A 16,288-nucleotide genomic window follows, 5' to 3' on the forward strand; every position below is an offset into this window, starting at 1 on the left:
CTCCTTGCCTGGTTGTTCATAGCAGTTGCTTATATAGTGGAAGTTTTCAGATAGGGATGATACTAAATCATTAATATAAACAAATGGAAGCCAAGGAAGAAAGATTCTTGTAACAGAGCCAAAGTAGTATGGAATAGGAGGGGGGAATGAAACCTTTGCATCTTCGTCTCATTTTTTATTGTGTAATTGTTTAAAAATTGTCAGGGTGAGATTTAAAGGAATTTAAGGATTACGGACAATCCTGGTTTCTTCACACTTTACTCTAGCAGTGTCTTTTTCCAATTTTTTTTTTAAATTTTATCCACATAAAGCCGGTCTGTCAAAGGAATCTAAATAAATGTATTTATTAGGGTCTCTCCTCTGCGTTTGTTAACGAAATATTTGGTTTCAGTGTGTGGTTTAAATCCTTTTTTGCTTTTACTTTTTAGGCGTGGGGAGAAAAATCCAATTTAAGGAAGGAGTCAACTTTAAAAACAAAATCTTATCGAGATAAATCCCCGAAGGAGTAGGGATTTCGGAGTTTCTTTCCGTTCCTTCCAATTTTTCAATCACGCTTGCATTTCATTCCAGCTTTCGCAGGTGAGAACTTCTAGCCTCGAATTCTGAACTAGAGTTCCCAGGAGGCGCCCCGAAAAGGCTGTGTCCGTGAAAGTGGGGGGGGGAGGCGTCGTATTCCAGCCTGGGTTTTACATTTCCCGCTTCTTCGGTTCCCCCCCCCCAAAAAAAAGTCTTACCTTGGAGTTGAGGAGAGCTATAGGTACTGGAATCAACTCTTCGTTTGGCTCCTTCTCGGGGTTATAAGAATCCAGACTGTCTCTATGGGAGCGGCATGAGGGAAGGCGAAGGAGCTGCCCGACGCGGGACCCGAACGACTTGGGAGAGCAGAGGCAGGGCTGGCGAGAAAAGGCGCGCCAGAAAAGGGTCGGCGCGCCTCTCCCTCGGCGGGATGAGTTGCGCGCGAGAAGAGCTGCGTAAAGCAGAGCTTTCTGCCCGAGACTGTCAGAGAAGCCCAGGAATTTCACGCACTCCGGAGCCGATCCCTCCCCTTCTCCAGCGCGCAGACCCCAGCATTTAAAGAGACAGCCGAGACGGTGGGTAAATCCGAGCGCTACTCCTCCCACCCGGAGCTGTTTTGCAAACAGCTGAGAAGATGTAATCTGGGGACATCCTCAAACCCAGGATGACTAAGAGGCAGGTGCTCGGGAGCCCGGCTTTCTCATGCTTGCAAACTCATCCTGGGGAAGCGAGATAACATACACCGCCCCCTCTCCTGGGAAAGCGCCATACAATTTGGGAAAAGATAAAGCTAATTGGAGGCTCCAAAATGAAGCCGAAGTCTATTGAACGCAGGCTAATAGTATTGGCGATAATACGCCAAGTGAGAGCCTCGCTGTATGGTTTTTTTGGTATGTTTTCGTGGTTTTTACCCCAAGATAGTTCTGTAGGAAGTTAATTTTTTAAATAATAATAATAATAAAATCGTCACATTCTCATTCTTGTTAATTCTTCTTTAAGACGCCTCTTTTCTGTAAGCTGGACTGTAGGCTATGTTTTTAATTTTTGGGAGGGGGGAGTGCTCGGTTCGGTTCTGCAAGTCTCTTCTTTAACAGGGCCAACTACACTCACTACTGCCTGAATTTATATTTCAGTAAATAAAAAAAGAAACCAGCGCTAACTTCAGCGCTGGCTTACTCAAGCTGGGAAACGCTTGAGGATGCTTAAAGTTCACTCTTTATAAACTAGGTTGGCCTTTCTGGTGACAAGAAAGGTCCATCGTTTTGAACCTTGTGGAAACTGAGAAAAGTGTTTACTTACATATACATATATACATATACATACATACATACATACATACATACATACATACATACATACATACATATATATATATATGCTTTATGTATAAGTATAATAGAAGAAGCTTTTATAGATATACTTATGCATGTGTGTATAAATCAATTTATAGCTATAGCATCTATCTTTCTGCTATGTATCTACTTCTGATGAAGCTATGTTCACTTGTTCATCCTTTGTTAGCTCATTACTGTAGATGCCATCAGGTTGAACTGAATCTCTGGAGTCTCGGGAATGGGAAAAAAAGTTTTTTGTTCGTTAGTAAAGCATCATACAGTACTGAATTTTTTACTTTTCAGACTGAGAAAATAAGAAATGTATTTTCACTTCGTGTTCCAATACATTTTTTAATAATAGCCATAACATTAAAATATATTAGTAGTAGTAATATACCGTTTGTTTCACTATTAAACACATACATTTATATATAAGTTCTATACTAACATAGTTATATATATCCACACTATGCTATTCTAATGTCTCAATAACTTTATATTATATGTTCATTTAAAAACAATATCCTTTTTTCCCTTTGAAAGATGATCCCAAGAAGATAACTGCACACATTACCAAGAAAAAAAATAAAAACCGAATAATAACGTTTAACAAACTATCTTAAATGGCAATGAACAATAAATTTAAACCCAGCAGAGTAATTGCTTGTTCTCCAAGTCAAAAACCATTTAAAAAATCATGTTAAGTAAGAGAATCATATGAACTTTTAAGTTCTGGAAGTAAGCCTGGCTTACACAGTAGGGTAAGCCCTATGGTACTGGTGGACATAAGCCAGAAGTCATAGACTTTGTCTACATGTTTCTCTACTTAACCTTGGAAAAGAAGTATAGAGCAAGACTAAGAACATTGTTAAATCCATTTATAATTTTAAACAAAAATTAGCATCTGGTCATTTCTAAAATGGGTGGGGCAAAGGTTTCTTTGCAGTATACTATCCATCCCCCATATCAAAACATAGATTTTGAAAGTCATTGTGGTTTCAATATATTTGTCAATTTCTTGAAAAATCTATGTCCTTGAATCACTTTTAAAATAGATGGAACTAATCCAGTAGTAGTTTGGATGTCACTACCTGAATTTGAACCAGACATTTTTATTTTCCTACATTTGTGGTTTATGCAGTTTTTCATATTCAGATGCCAATGAAGGTAATGAAGACTTTCAATGAAACCATAGAATTTCCTTTCATAATAATTAGAAACCAAGGGATTCTACTTTCTGTTTAAGCTAAGTTAGAGAACTACTGTTGACTTACAGTTCCTAATACAGTGTTTCTCAACCTTGACAATTTTAAGGCATGTGGACTTCAACTCCCAGAATTCCACAGCCAGCAATGCTGGCTGTGGAATTCTGGGAGTTGAAGTCCACATGCCTTAAAATTGTCAAGGTTGAGAAACACTGTCCTAATAGCTGAAACCAGCAAGACCATATATGAAGGATATTGCAAGCTTTATGTTAACAATACCTGAAGAGTTTTTTTTTATTGTGATTGGAAACCCTTGTGGGCTTTTGGGGGAAAAAAATGAAAAAAAAATACTTGTGATTTATTGTTTGATGATTTATAGGCTAGATTATAGAAAGAGGATAGTCATGATGTAACTTTAGATAGAAAGGTTAAAATATAATTTTACTTACAACTGCTATGAAAAATATTGGAAGCCGATTCTTTATACTTTTCTATCTTTCGTTATAGCTTTCTCTTTTTTATTTCTACTTTTTTCTTATTCTACTTTTTATCTTTTTCCTTTATTTCTCTCTTTCCTTTTCCTTTTCTTTGTTCTATTTTTGTTTCTATTTATTCTTATTGCTATTAAAACGTTCAATAAAAATTATATTTAAAAAATATCTGAAGGGGCATAAGCTCCTTCCTCAAATCTTTAAAGGGTGTTCATTTAATGAGGAAAGAAAATACATGTGCATGGAGTTCTTATCCAGATCAGCAGCAGTGCAGCTGGGAGACAAAACAGAAATATATTGTTAGGCCTCAGTAGAGATCCATTTCTTTGCTTTGATAGAGCCACAAGGCAGGGGACATGGCTAAAACTGCTTACGTGACTATCATTATGGCATGGAATTCATTCAAATGTATAATGCTACAAAAGGGAAACAGTTTTCTCAGGGTCAAACAAGAAATAAGGGCTGGAAAATATTCAACCATTTATAAAATCCTTTAATGTTTTTACCACTTTTGCAAAGGAATATTAGAATTTTATTATTTTCTACTCATTCATACAAATGTACCATATATTTTACAGATGTACTCCTATGAGTTAGATTTGCAATAGATGTCATCCCCTTGCTGATTTTGACAGACCTCAAGAAAAGCAGGCAGGGTTGGGCCTAGTTAGTACTTGATTGGGAATCACAAGGACATTTCAGGGCTGTAAACTAAGCTGAGAATTTTAAAAGCACCTACTAGTAGACAATGGCAATGGAAAACCAATTCTGTATTGTTGCCAAAAAAAACCCAAACAAACAGGGCTGAAAGAGCTGAATTTCACTGAATGAAGATTTTGCCTTAAGAACCAAACCTGCATGGGAGAAATGTATACTAAAATTTTACAATATTCGAGGGCTAGATAGAAAAATAAATAGACAGACTAAATATGTAGAAGATATCAGAAAAAAATGACAGGCCTTATGCAAAAAAGTGAATGTTCCCCAAACTCTGCATTTGATTTCATTTATATCATGTACTTTAAATTCAATTATTTGTGCATGAATGCTATGATATTTAAATTTGGGTTCATTTTAATATGAATATTAGAATCAATTCATAAAATCCAATTCGATTCAAACGGATCTGGATTAAACCTGAAAAGCAAATCCAGTTGAATGGGAATCAATCCAGATCACAAAGATATGTCTAGGCTTGTGTGAAAAGTTTCTGAATATCTCCAATATCAGTTAAGATGCACCTTATTCATAGATTTATGTAGTTTTTATGTTGTTGTAAACTGCCCAGAGTCACTTAAGTAAGGTTGGCAGTATAGAAATATAATAAATAAAGAAATGATCTGATTTAACAGACTGACCAGAAGCAAATCATTCTCAATCAATTTGAAGCACTGAGTGCTTTCACAGAAATAAGGATTATTTTCCATGCATTTAATAATTTTTCCTCCTGTCATATTAAAGATTATAGACAGGCAGCAAATTTGGACGAACTGAAGCAGAGGTTTTCAGGGGTCATGTGGAGCCCTCAAGACTCCATTATAAACCATTAGGTCTTTTCTCAGCAGACTTGACTGGATTTAATTAAACATGTACATAAGAATCCTGGAACCTCTGATGTAATTTTATTGTAGAAAAGCTAAGAAGCTATTAAAAACCTTAGTACCAGTACTAGTGCATAGCAAATGCAAGTAAAATAAAGGTTCACATTCTTTAATCACTTCCTCCTGTCCAAGTATGCAATGGGATGGACAGTTTTTGCTTTTAGATGGAAGGACCACTTTGGTCTGTCTCTTGTTTTGATAACAATCAGATTTACTATCACGTTGTTTTTATCTGACCACATGAGAATGATTTATATTCTGATCAAAATGCATATTTATTAGAAATTACTGGAATCTTCAGAATAACAAATGATTGAATTTCAAGTCATTGTTAATAAAATACATGTCACTGATTTAAAGAGCTCTTGTTTAACTTGTCACGCATGCATATACATTTTTATTTAGAATTTTTTTCTGTCCCAAACCAATAAAACACAAATACAGAATTTAAAATACAGAAACACCAATAAAGCACAAATTTGATATTCAAAATATAGGAAAAAATTAAACTCAAAATAATAACAAGTAAAGGGTATCATTCAGCATCTGTAAACCATAACTGTTGAAAGAATCTTGGCAACATTTACAGCAGTTATCTAAATTAGGCCTTGCAGAAGGAAGATTGTAATTCCTTGATCAGAAAGACAACTAAATTGGGTTTATGAGTGTCAGATGCTATGAGTGGTACAATGGGCAGTGTAGCAATACATGGATTACTGATTCTAGCCATGGCATCTGGCATTCATAAAGATAGTAACCCATGTATTACTATACTATGTATTGTATGTATAAGTATACATATGTATTATGCATATAAATATCTACATGCACAAACTGATGATCTGATATTTGAAGCCTGGCAACATCCATGTCCCTTTCTTTTCATAAAAAAAAGGTAGCTCTGAAGCAGTTCCTCTAGAGAAGAGGCTTCTGGACCTAAACTATTGAAATATTTGTTTTCAGCAACAACTCTGTTGCTCTTTGCCTTTCATTTTTGAATTGCTGCTTGCTTTGAAACAACTGGAGACTCAACCTCTAATAACCCTTACAAATAAGTACTAAAAACAAACATGAAACAGTCTCACCATTTACTTGTCTGTATATATGAATAGGCTAGTCTGGGAAACTGAAAAATATCTCCGATGAAAACCATGGCAAGCCATACCTGCATTTTGAAGACATAGACAGGAAGGTACCAGGAGTGAAACTTGAATTAAAGGAGATACTACCTTTTTTATATGTATGTATGTGCAGTGTTTTTTACAGTATGGAGCAGTCATGAAACAAAACATTATGTTGCATTATATGTGGAAAATTGCACCTAGACAGCTTTCATGCCACTCTGGAAAACATTGATAGATACAACATGCAGTGAGAAACCATGGTGGGATCACCATCTTAAATATAATATTTAAATCAGGATCTATATTATAAAAATACGTAAATTAGGGGGAAATTATAAAAAGAGATTGAAAAAATTGAACATTAGGGCTCTTGAGACATTTCTGAAAATGTGCAAGCTCTATTTATGAGGAAAGAAAACAGGAAGAACAATATTAGTTCTATCCCTCTCTTGGTAGGCTACAGTAATAGAGAAATGAGAGCAGGCCCTGTGGAGCTCATCAACCCCAATATGCCTACTGACCTCTACCTTAATTCCCACCAAAGGATCTTTCTCACAACTTAAATGAAACTCTGATATGCTACAGTCTTTTTCATTATATGACATTCATGTCTTTGGGTTTTACGTAAGTGTGTAAAGTGGTGGTGCATTCTCCCTGCTCACCAGATAGATAGATAGATAGATAGATAGATAGATAGATAGATAGATAGATAGATAGATAGATAGATAGATAGATAGATATGGATGGATGGATGGATGGATGATGGATGGATATAAGCCCCACAGCAGCTACTCTGAGACTATGGATAAGATCCTTCCCCTACAACATGTTCCAAATTTTTAAATATGCCCATCAGTCAAAAATGTTGCCTCCCTCTGTGTGAATGAATAATTGCATGGTCAGGATTTTCAGTCACATGGTGAGGCTCTATGGTAGGAAGTGTTGTACCGCACTTAGATGGATAAAAGCAATGACTGAAAATGTAACCCTATAATGCAGCTTCCCTCCTTTTCTCTTAATGTATAGAAATTACATGCTTTCAGAAAGACTGTCAACTATATTGCCGCTTTCCCTTTCTTCTGCATTTCTAACATTCCCAGCCCATCCCCAGGCCCCTTCTCCTCTTGTTTTCTTCTTTATCATTTCTTCCATCTGCTGATTTTCCATTCCATTTATATTTCTTCTGTTCTGTCTTGCTTCCTTAATAAAGAATTAAGAATTGAACATGGAGTAGGGATAGTTACTCAAGTGTTTGCAAACCCTCTAGACATACAAAACTATAGAGTAAATGGCTACATGTGCCCACTACTTAGGAAAAATTGTCACAAAATAAGTTTCACAGCCAAACAGTCATACATTTTTGTGCCAGTCATCAAATGAGAATTACTTTGGTAATTGTACCTATAGATGCAAACAAGCCATTAGATATGCCTTTGTTTGCAGATTTGTAAAACGTATATTGACTCATGCTTTCATCAACCTGAAGTTATTGCATCCAAGTTCTCACTTGAGAAAAAGAGCTAAATAAAACACTGGTACTGTACTTATGGCCTACAATCAAATATTGACTGTAACATGATGATAAATTGGCTGTCTCTTACCAGCAGACCATATATTTTTCAGCAATCTGTGTATACTGCTTAGATCCTCTCTGACAAGCATTTACCATGTAGATAAATGGAAACACATCTTCCACTCCCACTTTTTTTTCATCTTAAAACAGAGTTAAGACTCTTCCCTTTTGTTTACAGTGTCAAGATTTCTCACCTTGTTCAATGAATAAAAATGACTATATACAAGAAACTATTGATCCTTCTGTCCATTTTTGATGGGCCACTGCCTCTGAGGTATGTATCAACTACCGAACTCCACCGAATAATATTTCAGTTCTACATCTTTTCAGAGGCGGCACTTCTGAAAGTCATGAGATAATTTGATTGGTGAGTCATCATTTCTTCCTACAAGAGGTGATAAAGGCTGATATTTTCAAAGTGAAAAAGATTATTAAATACAGACCCAGCCTATGATCAGGAATCAAGGATAATATTTAAAAAGTCTGAACCATAAAACCCATATAGACCCATAATAGTTTATTTTTATTCTGTTATGTTTAGATTCCTGCCAATGTCAAAATAAGCATTTTTCTTTTATTTTTTAACAACAGTGTAGATCTTCTTACCAATAGATCACACCTGAGTTCAGTGATGTTAGATCCTGTTTCTAATTATTCCGTGGGCTTGTTACCTAATTTTTGGAGAAATTTATATTTTCTATCCGCAGCTTTGTAACAAATTCCTGGATAGTTTCAATAAATTGCTGGCTATAATCAGATTATTCATATATAGAAGGAACACAATGGATTCTTATGCTGCAATACCCTGAAAATTTTGAGACTGAACTATAACAGTTTTTTTCTATAAGAAAGAAAACAACACTGTAGCAAGATGATCAAGTATTTAAATGAGGAACTAATGTTATATGAAATACTTTTTATGAATTTATCGGGGTGGACTTGGGCAGGTAATAAAATGTCAGTAAGTTTTTTCCATACTTTGTTCCTTCTTTCTGACCTCTTTTAGATACTTCCCTCTTTTTATGCATAAATTGAATATAAATACTTAATCATATTTGTCTTATGAAACTGCCACTTAGGAAAATCAGCAATAGTGACAAAAGGTAGTGTTGCCTCCACTTGGTGGTAGTGCAAATTGTATTACCACATTGTTGTGAGGCATTCAGGCAATGCTCCATGTCATCTGCACATTGTTGCATGGGTTGTTTAAGCACAATGAAATGCTACAAGAAAACATTCCCATAATTCCACCTCCCTCTGATCCTGTTTCTGGATGCACATCAAAATGAATATTCAGGGACACATCAATTCAACCAGTCTGACTGAACTTTAAGAGTGTCACACTGTTCTTAGTATGCCATGTATCAAGCAACCAAATAAGGAGCCTCAGTTGTGCTGTATTTGGAAACCAGTAAAGTACTCTGGTTCATAAGGCAACAGGTGTTGCCAAGTCATCAGTAAAGAAATGGAAGATGTTGAAACCATATAGCACCAATGCACTGTAGTAAACTCTTGTATTTTTAATAGATAAAAGGCTCTGGAAATAGGGAATAAAGTACACTGCATTTTCCACAGTCGTCTTTTCAACCTGTTTCAGATAATATTTTTGTCATATTCAGAAATCATAGAAACTGACAGGGCCGAGCTTGCACTAAAAAGCTTCTTATGTTGTGGCTTGTGTCTTTGTTTTCACCAAAAGAAATGCCTTAAATCAGTGTGCGGTGACATCACTGACAAGCATAAGGCCAAATAAACTAAAATTTAATCCAAATAAGAACAGCAAGGCTCTTAGCTTGGAAGACCACAGATGGGTTTGGACAGCCCTTGTTTTGAACAACAATATTGCTTGAGAATACTACATATCCTTGTATTATTTATTATTAAGAACTAAGTGACCTTGATATATAATTACCTTTAACAATCTTTGTTTGAATTATCATTTGTGACCACATCTGGAGAAATCAAACTTGGCCTTAATATCACATGCCTATTGGTTTCATCCAAACTAGAATATTACAATGTGTTCTGGTTTGCTTCAAAATTCATTCACTTATGTGATCCAGGAACTGCAGTGTTGCATTAGCATGTATGCAGTGTATTATCTTCATTTTAGATATCAAAAGGGTTTTGCGGCTCCCAGTCTTTTGTTTTCGGTGGGAAACGGGTCCAAGTAGCTCTTTGAGTGTTTTGGGTTGCCTACCCTTGCTACAGGCTAATTCACTGTCACTCCAGGAGTTTGATCCTACTGGCTCAAGGTTGAATCAGCCTTCCATCCTTTTGAAGTTGGTAAAATGGGGACCCATATTGTTGGGGGCAATATGCTGACTCTGTAAACCCCTTAGAGAGGACTGTAAAGCACTATGAAGTGGTATATAAGTCTAAATGCTATTGCTATAGCATGTATAATTAGCATCAGTGATCAGAAGCAGAGAAATATAATAAGGATAAGCATTGATGACTGTCTGACCTCTATGCATCATGATGCATTTTTCTCATTCTAAAAGTAGGTATGTGCACAAGGTTGATTGACTCACCTTTGACTTATGTTTAATGCCATCTGCTCTACTTCAGAGCTATCTTCAAAAGTTCTTTAAAAGAGAAAAAAAAAGGTGTTATATGGATAGAATGACTGTAGAACGATTGGGTCTGCACAGCTTGGAAAGGATGCCCTGAAGCTCCTCTTTTTCTCTGCTGCTTTTAAATGACTCCATATGCTTACATTGATGGAGCTGTGTAGATAAAAAGCAGAAGTATATAACCCAGCTGAGAGATATAAGAGAGAGTGGGGGAGAGGGGGAGTTTTCCCACTATTTATGAGAGTTAACTGAAAAGTTAATTTTTTTTTAATCTGTAGAATTTGAAATTGAGCAACTAAAAAAAATCAGTGGAAAAATAGCAACTAGCTAAATATACTTAAAGCTACATCAACTGAAGAAGACAAAACTAAGGCAGGAGCAAGGCCAGGAAAAGGCCAGTAGCAGCTACAGTAATAGACCTATGATAGCCTTCTAATGATAGGTTCATTGATAGACTTAATGTGGGAAACGAAAGCCTGGCTGAGGGTTCAAAATGATAGGTGGTACAGTGACTGAGACCTGTTGAAAAGTCCCAGCAGCAGAATGATAGGGTATTTACCAAAACTGCATTTTGCAGCTTACCAAAGGAACATAAGGTAGTGACACAATGAAGAAAACTTGCACTGGATAATAGTTTCCCACTGCTTAACAGGTTCCCTGCATAGCAATATCTCTGCAGAATGATAGAGGTTTAAAGAAGAAAAATAATGAGTATCTGGGGTGGTTTCCTTGGAAAAGATGGTATAGAGCAGTAGATCCAGCAGGAAGATCCTTGGGGCAGAGCTCACATCTGGTCCTGTAAATCCACTTAGCCTCAGCAGCATTTAGCTGCCCAGTGGATCATGGAGGACATGCCTGGTTAATCAGAGTAGGAAGGATAATATCAAATCCTTACAAAAACTTAGAACAGAGGTTCCCAACCTTTTGGGCACCAGGGACCGGTTCCATGGAGAAAGTATTTCCACGGACTGGAGAGTACGTGATTTTGTGTGCTGCCTGCCTCCCACGGATGGGGCTTGGCTTGTTTATGTGGACCGGTTGCTGGCATGCCATGGCCCGGTACCGGTCCATGGACCGGGAGTTGGGACCCCTGACTTAGAAGATGACTTGAGAGGGAATCACATTAGAGTCCTATAACAATAAATCATTTGATTCATGGTATGAATCACCAAATTTTTATCATCTTAAATCATGCCAATAATGCTAGATTTTGGAAGCTGTAACTATGTTTGATCACTGGTTAAGATGGAAAAACAGGTATTTGTATGTACTCCTCTTTACAGATTTGTTTTGTATTTATTCAAGAAACATAAAAATTTCAAAATCTTAGCTAGAGATGATTTCTTTGATCTCAAAGTCTTATTTGAGTTTGGAAAGATTTATTCTAAAAAATGAAACGCCATCACAATGAGCAGGCTCTAAAGAAAAATACCAGAAAAAACAGTAGCCCAATCCAGTCACAATCTTTCACAATCTGGAATATTACAACTGTCAGAATTTCTAGCCAGCAGCTGATAGTTCTGGCAATTTCAACACACTGGGATCTTGCCAGCTTGAGGAAAGTGTGTACAGAGAGAATAAATAGATTTACATTTTTTCCAGAAATTAGTGATGGCATAATTGGTATTCCACTCCTCCAATGTTCATCTAACCAGTAAGATAGATTGGACTGAAAGCTATTGACATACCCAAAATATGAGCCCAGATGGTGCAGTGTTTAGAATGCAGTACTGCAGACTAACTCTGCCCACAGCCAGGAGTTCGATCCTGACTAGCTCAGGGTTGACTCAGCCTTCCATCCTTCTAAGATTATTAAATGAGGATCCAGATTGTTGGGGGCAATAAGCTGATTCTGTAAACTGCTTAGAGTGCTGTAAAAACACTGTGGAGTGGTATATAAGTCTAAGCGCTATTGCTATTCATCTAGTAAAATATTGCAGCAAAGACTGAAGACAGAGGTTTTTATGCTGTGAGCTACCCAGAATCAATTTGGAGTCAGGTGTCATCTCAGAAAATCTAAAAAAATAAAATATAAAAAAAATAAGCTACACTGGGGGAAAACTGTGCTTTTAACAACAAGATAGAACATCTTATCTGTCCAGATTCTTTCTCATTACATCCTTTACTGATTACTTCCCCTTGATGTCTCTTAGTGAATACTTCCTGATCCTCAATGGTGGACATGGGATTTTGTTCTGAGCTTCTGCTGTCCTGTAAAGTTGAAAAAATTACAAAATTAACTGTTTTCTATTAGAAAGTCTTCCTTTTAACTAATTTTACCATTAGCCACAATGATTTAACTCACTGCCATGAATAGAATTTCTGCTTTAATGAACCAATACATAACATATTATCCAGGCAAAGTCTTCTCCCACTTTCTGAGACTTTCTGTCACTGACCAAGCTATTTGTATTGCTAAATAGATATATCTGAAATAAAATCAGTAAGTTGTTAGATCATGACTTGAAGACACAATGTATAAGACATAATTGAAGACATAATAAGTTGAAGATCTCCGATGGTAACTTTCCCAGAAATGTTACCGTCATGTTCACAATCTTTTTCTCTTTTTTTGCTGTGCTGAAAAGTATAACATTTCTTTTTCTTCCAGACTAGTTTTTAAATAAAAACTTTAAATTCTAAGATTTGATTCCCACATTACTTTTATCTATCTCCACATTCACATTCATGTATAGAAAATCAATATTTCTTAAAGGCAAATAAATACCTTATAACTGTTCCTAGAGGACAGCCTGTGTAAGAAAGCTTGAGAGATCGTATAACAAAACAATTGTCATGACTTGCCAGAGCAGAATAGCGAGCAAGATGTTGAGTCAAGACTGAGGATACCAAAGTTCAGTTGGATAATTCTGGGCCATTTATTCTCTCTCCATTCAATCTACCCAATATGCCACTCTGAATTCTTTTTTAAAAATAATAGTAATTGTTATTAAAGTTTTCTGACACAAGGATAAAAAACTAATATCATTTTAGAAGAATATAAAAATATAAAAAATTTAAAATGAAAAGTGTTGAGAAAAACTGTGTGTGTATGTGTGTGCATGTGTATATATACACACACACACACACACAAACACATGACTTTCCCCTCCCCCTGTGAACCTCAGTTCCCAAATAACTGCAACTTTGACATTTCAATAAAAGGTCCCTTCTTCTCATATTTTCATATTTTACCAATAGACAAATTATAAAATCTCATAATTCAGTCTTAATCAGGAAATGTTCACTAAAAGGTACCAGAATTAACAACATACATATGTACATACATACTGTGTTTCCCCAAAAATAAGACCTAACCGGAAAATAAGCCCTAATGCATCTTGGTCTTATTTTCAGGGAAACACGGTACATACATACATACATACATACATATGTACATACGTATGTATGTATGTACGTATATACATATATTAGCCTTGATCAATTTCTTTCCTTTACTTTTAAATAGTAACTTTTCCAACACTTTTTCCAAAAATGTAGCAAAAGAAATCGGTTCTCATATCTTACCTGTTATATATAAACAAATCTTTAAAATCTCAAAAGTTAAAAACTTAATTAAGAGCTACCAGAAACAACATATATATTTTAACCTTGATAAGATAAATCCACTTTAAATTCCTTCCATTTATTTTTAAAAAGCTTGATCTTTAATCCCTTCAAATAATGTCCACCAAGTTGGTTTCTTATTATTTTCTCTTTGTCTCCTCCCAGAAACTCTTTCACTAGTTTAACATGTCTCTTTTGTAAATCCAAGATAAGAAATCTATTCAAGCCATTCTTCTGATTTATTATTTGTATGCCTCTGTAATGGAACGTGTGATTGAGAAATGAAAGGAAGAGCTGCTGCCTAGGAAATAATTAGACAAGAGAGGCAGGAGTCCAAAGTGGCTTAATGGTCAGAGAAAAAAACTTAGGAAAGACCCACCCTAATAGATCAATTTGTTAATACTAATGGCATGAAGTTTGCACTTTCAAACTTCTAAGACTCTGTTAATGTAGTCGTACAATAAAGAAGAATTAAAGCAGAATAGTTGTGTTTTCCTGTTTGGTTTACAGTTTCCTGTTTGGTTTACAGTTTAATTATTAAGACCACAGCCAGTTCATTTGTAAAACCTGCATGACATCATTTTTCATATCATTGTTGTGGTCTGGTATTTTTAAAATCTACGTTCAGATTCTCATTTAAAACAGCCTGTCAATATTTCATTCAGTAAAATCTGTTCCTCTTCTGTAGCCTCTTTTAAATCCATTTTTATGGTGGAAAACAATTTGAATAGTGATTTCTGAGTGCATTGTTCCCAAATACCCTTAAATTCTTCCCCAATCAAATAATCTTGCTCCATTGTATTAATGGGTCTCTTCTCCTTTCTTTAGTTCTCTTGGGTTCCTGCTATTTGACTTCTTATCATATGCCTTCTTTCTAATCAATACTTCCCCGTGGGAGGAATTTTTTTACCTTTAGTTTCAACATTTTCATGAATATTTTTGTAAAATTCTAAACAGCTCTTATAAAATATTCTTTCAATTCCTTTTGGCCTCTTAATCCATTAATAACATTTCATAATCAACATTCTTGTCACCCTTTTGCTCTTTTTTCAAAAACTAATGCCTTTCTTCTTAAAGTCTTCCATGAAACTTCTTTTAGCAAGGATAGAAGGAAACATCTAGTGCAGGAGTAGGCAACCTTGGCTCTTTTATGGCTTAGGAATTCTGGAAGTTGAAGTCCATGAGTCATAAAAGAGCCAAGATTGCCTACCCCTGACCTAGTGCAATGAAACTTATCCTTCTGAAAATTCTTAACATCCCCAAAGCTATTAACAAGCAATTCTCTAGGATGATTAAGAGGAAAAGTACGCAAACCCAGTGTCTCTTTCAAGGTATAGAACTGCTGCTTAGGTAAGATGACTTTCCCCTGGCTCCCAGGAAAAACCTCTCTAAACCTGGCAGATACCACTATCTTACAGTCTCCTCACTGGGAGCCTCTGTATGGAGCACTTGTGGGCAATCCTGGCCCCCTCCTTACTCTGGAGAGGATTTAAAGGGGCAAATCTATATACTGGTTTCTCTTTCTGGCTTGGCCACAGATCCACTCTCCGTGGAACCATTTTAAGTGCCATTGCTTCCCCAGAAGTCAGAAGCTACCTTGAATTCTTCAGAGAAACATTAGTAATAGTAATAGCAGCAGCAGTAATAGCAGTGGTATTTTAAAATCCAATCCAAAAATTCCCTCTCTGTGGCTACCGAGAAGGGTCATATCATGCAGAAGATACGAATCTTTTGGTTGCAGTCCTAGAACTGCCACTAGGACAATAACACTGTAAAGACTTACAAGAGTTGGATAGGGAAAGGGCCATTCCAAGAAAAGCTGTGGAACTAAAGCAGGACTAGGCTACCAAAAGGAGGCTCTTAACTGCAGGGTGATGATCCCAATCTAAATTATTCTGATAATCATACTCCTGGTTTGGAAAAAAAATTAGACTAGCCCTAGATGTGGTTTAAATTATTCCCTGACATTATCAAAAAAGAGGTAGAAAATAAAAATAATATTCTGGGCAGATTATTCTGTCAGAGTTTTCTAATCAGGCAATATGATTGTGTGTATATACATTGTGTGTGTGTGTGTGTGTGTGTGTGTATACAAATTTACACACACATCTACAGGAGAGAAAGAGAGAAAGAGAAAGAGAGAAAGAAACAATGCTATGATTATTTAAGTTCTGGATTTCATTTGTTTAATAGGTTCATTTTTGCACTTGTTTAAAACTATTTTCTGTTTTCATTATTTTTTTTAATTAAATTGATTTTTAATTAAGCTCTTTTAAGGAAAGGACAGTCCTGAAAACTAGT

General features: G+C 35.9%; 1 protein-coding gene across 39 annotated transcripts in view; it reads right to left on the reverse strand.

Annotated features, from left to right (window-relative positions):
* Positions 1 to 1,345, reverse strand: part of NRXN3 (neurexin 3) — a 1,348,849-nt gene extending 1,347,504 nt beyond the window's left edge. For 9 of the 39 annotated variants that reach the window (XM_039351560.1, XM_039351592.1, XM_039351554.1 and 6 more), the window contains exon 1: positions 735 to 1,339. The gene's annotated coding sequence lies outside the window, so the exon portion shown is untranslated. Of the gene's footprint in view, positions 1 to 734 lie in introns of all 39 variants that reach the window. The other 30 variants (XM_039351588.1, XM_039351587.1, XM_039351586.1 and 27 more) reach the window with 8 other exon arrangements.
* Between the last annotated feature and the right edge of the window lie 14,943 nt (positions 1,346 to 16,288).

Source organism: Crotalus tigris, unplaced genomic scaffold (assembly GCF_016545835.1).
Source record: "Crotalus tigris isolate CLP2741 ecotype Arizona unplaced genomic scaffold, ASM1654583v1 scf7180000018371.15429387391:27106975, whole genome shotgun sequence".
Taxonomy (NCBI): Eukaryota; Metazoa; Chordata; class Lepidosauria; order Squamata; family Viperidae; genus Crotalus; species Crotalus tigris.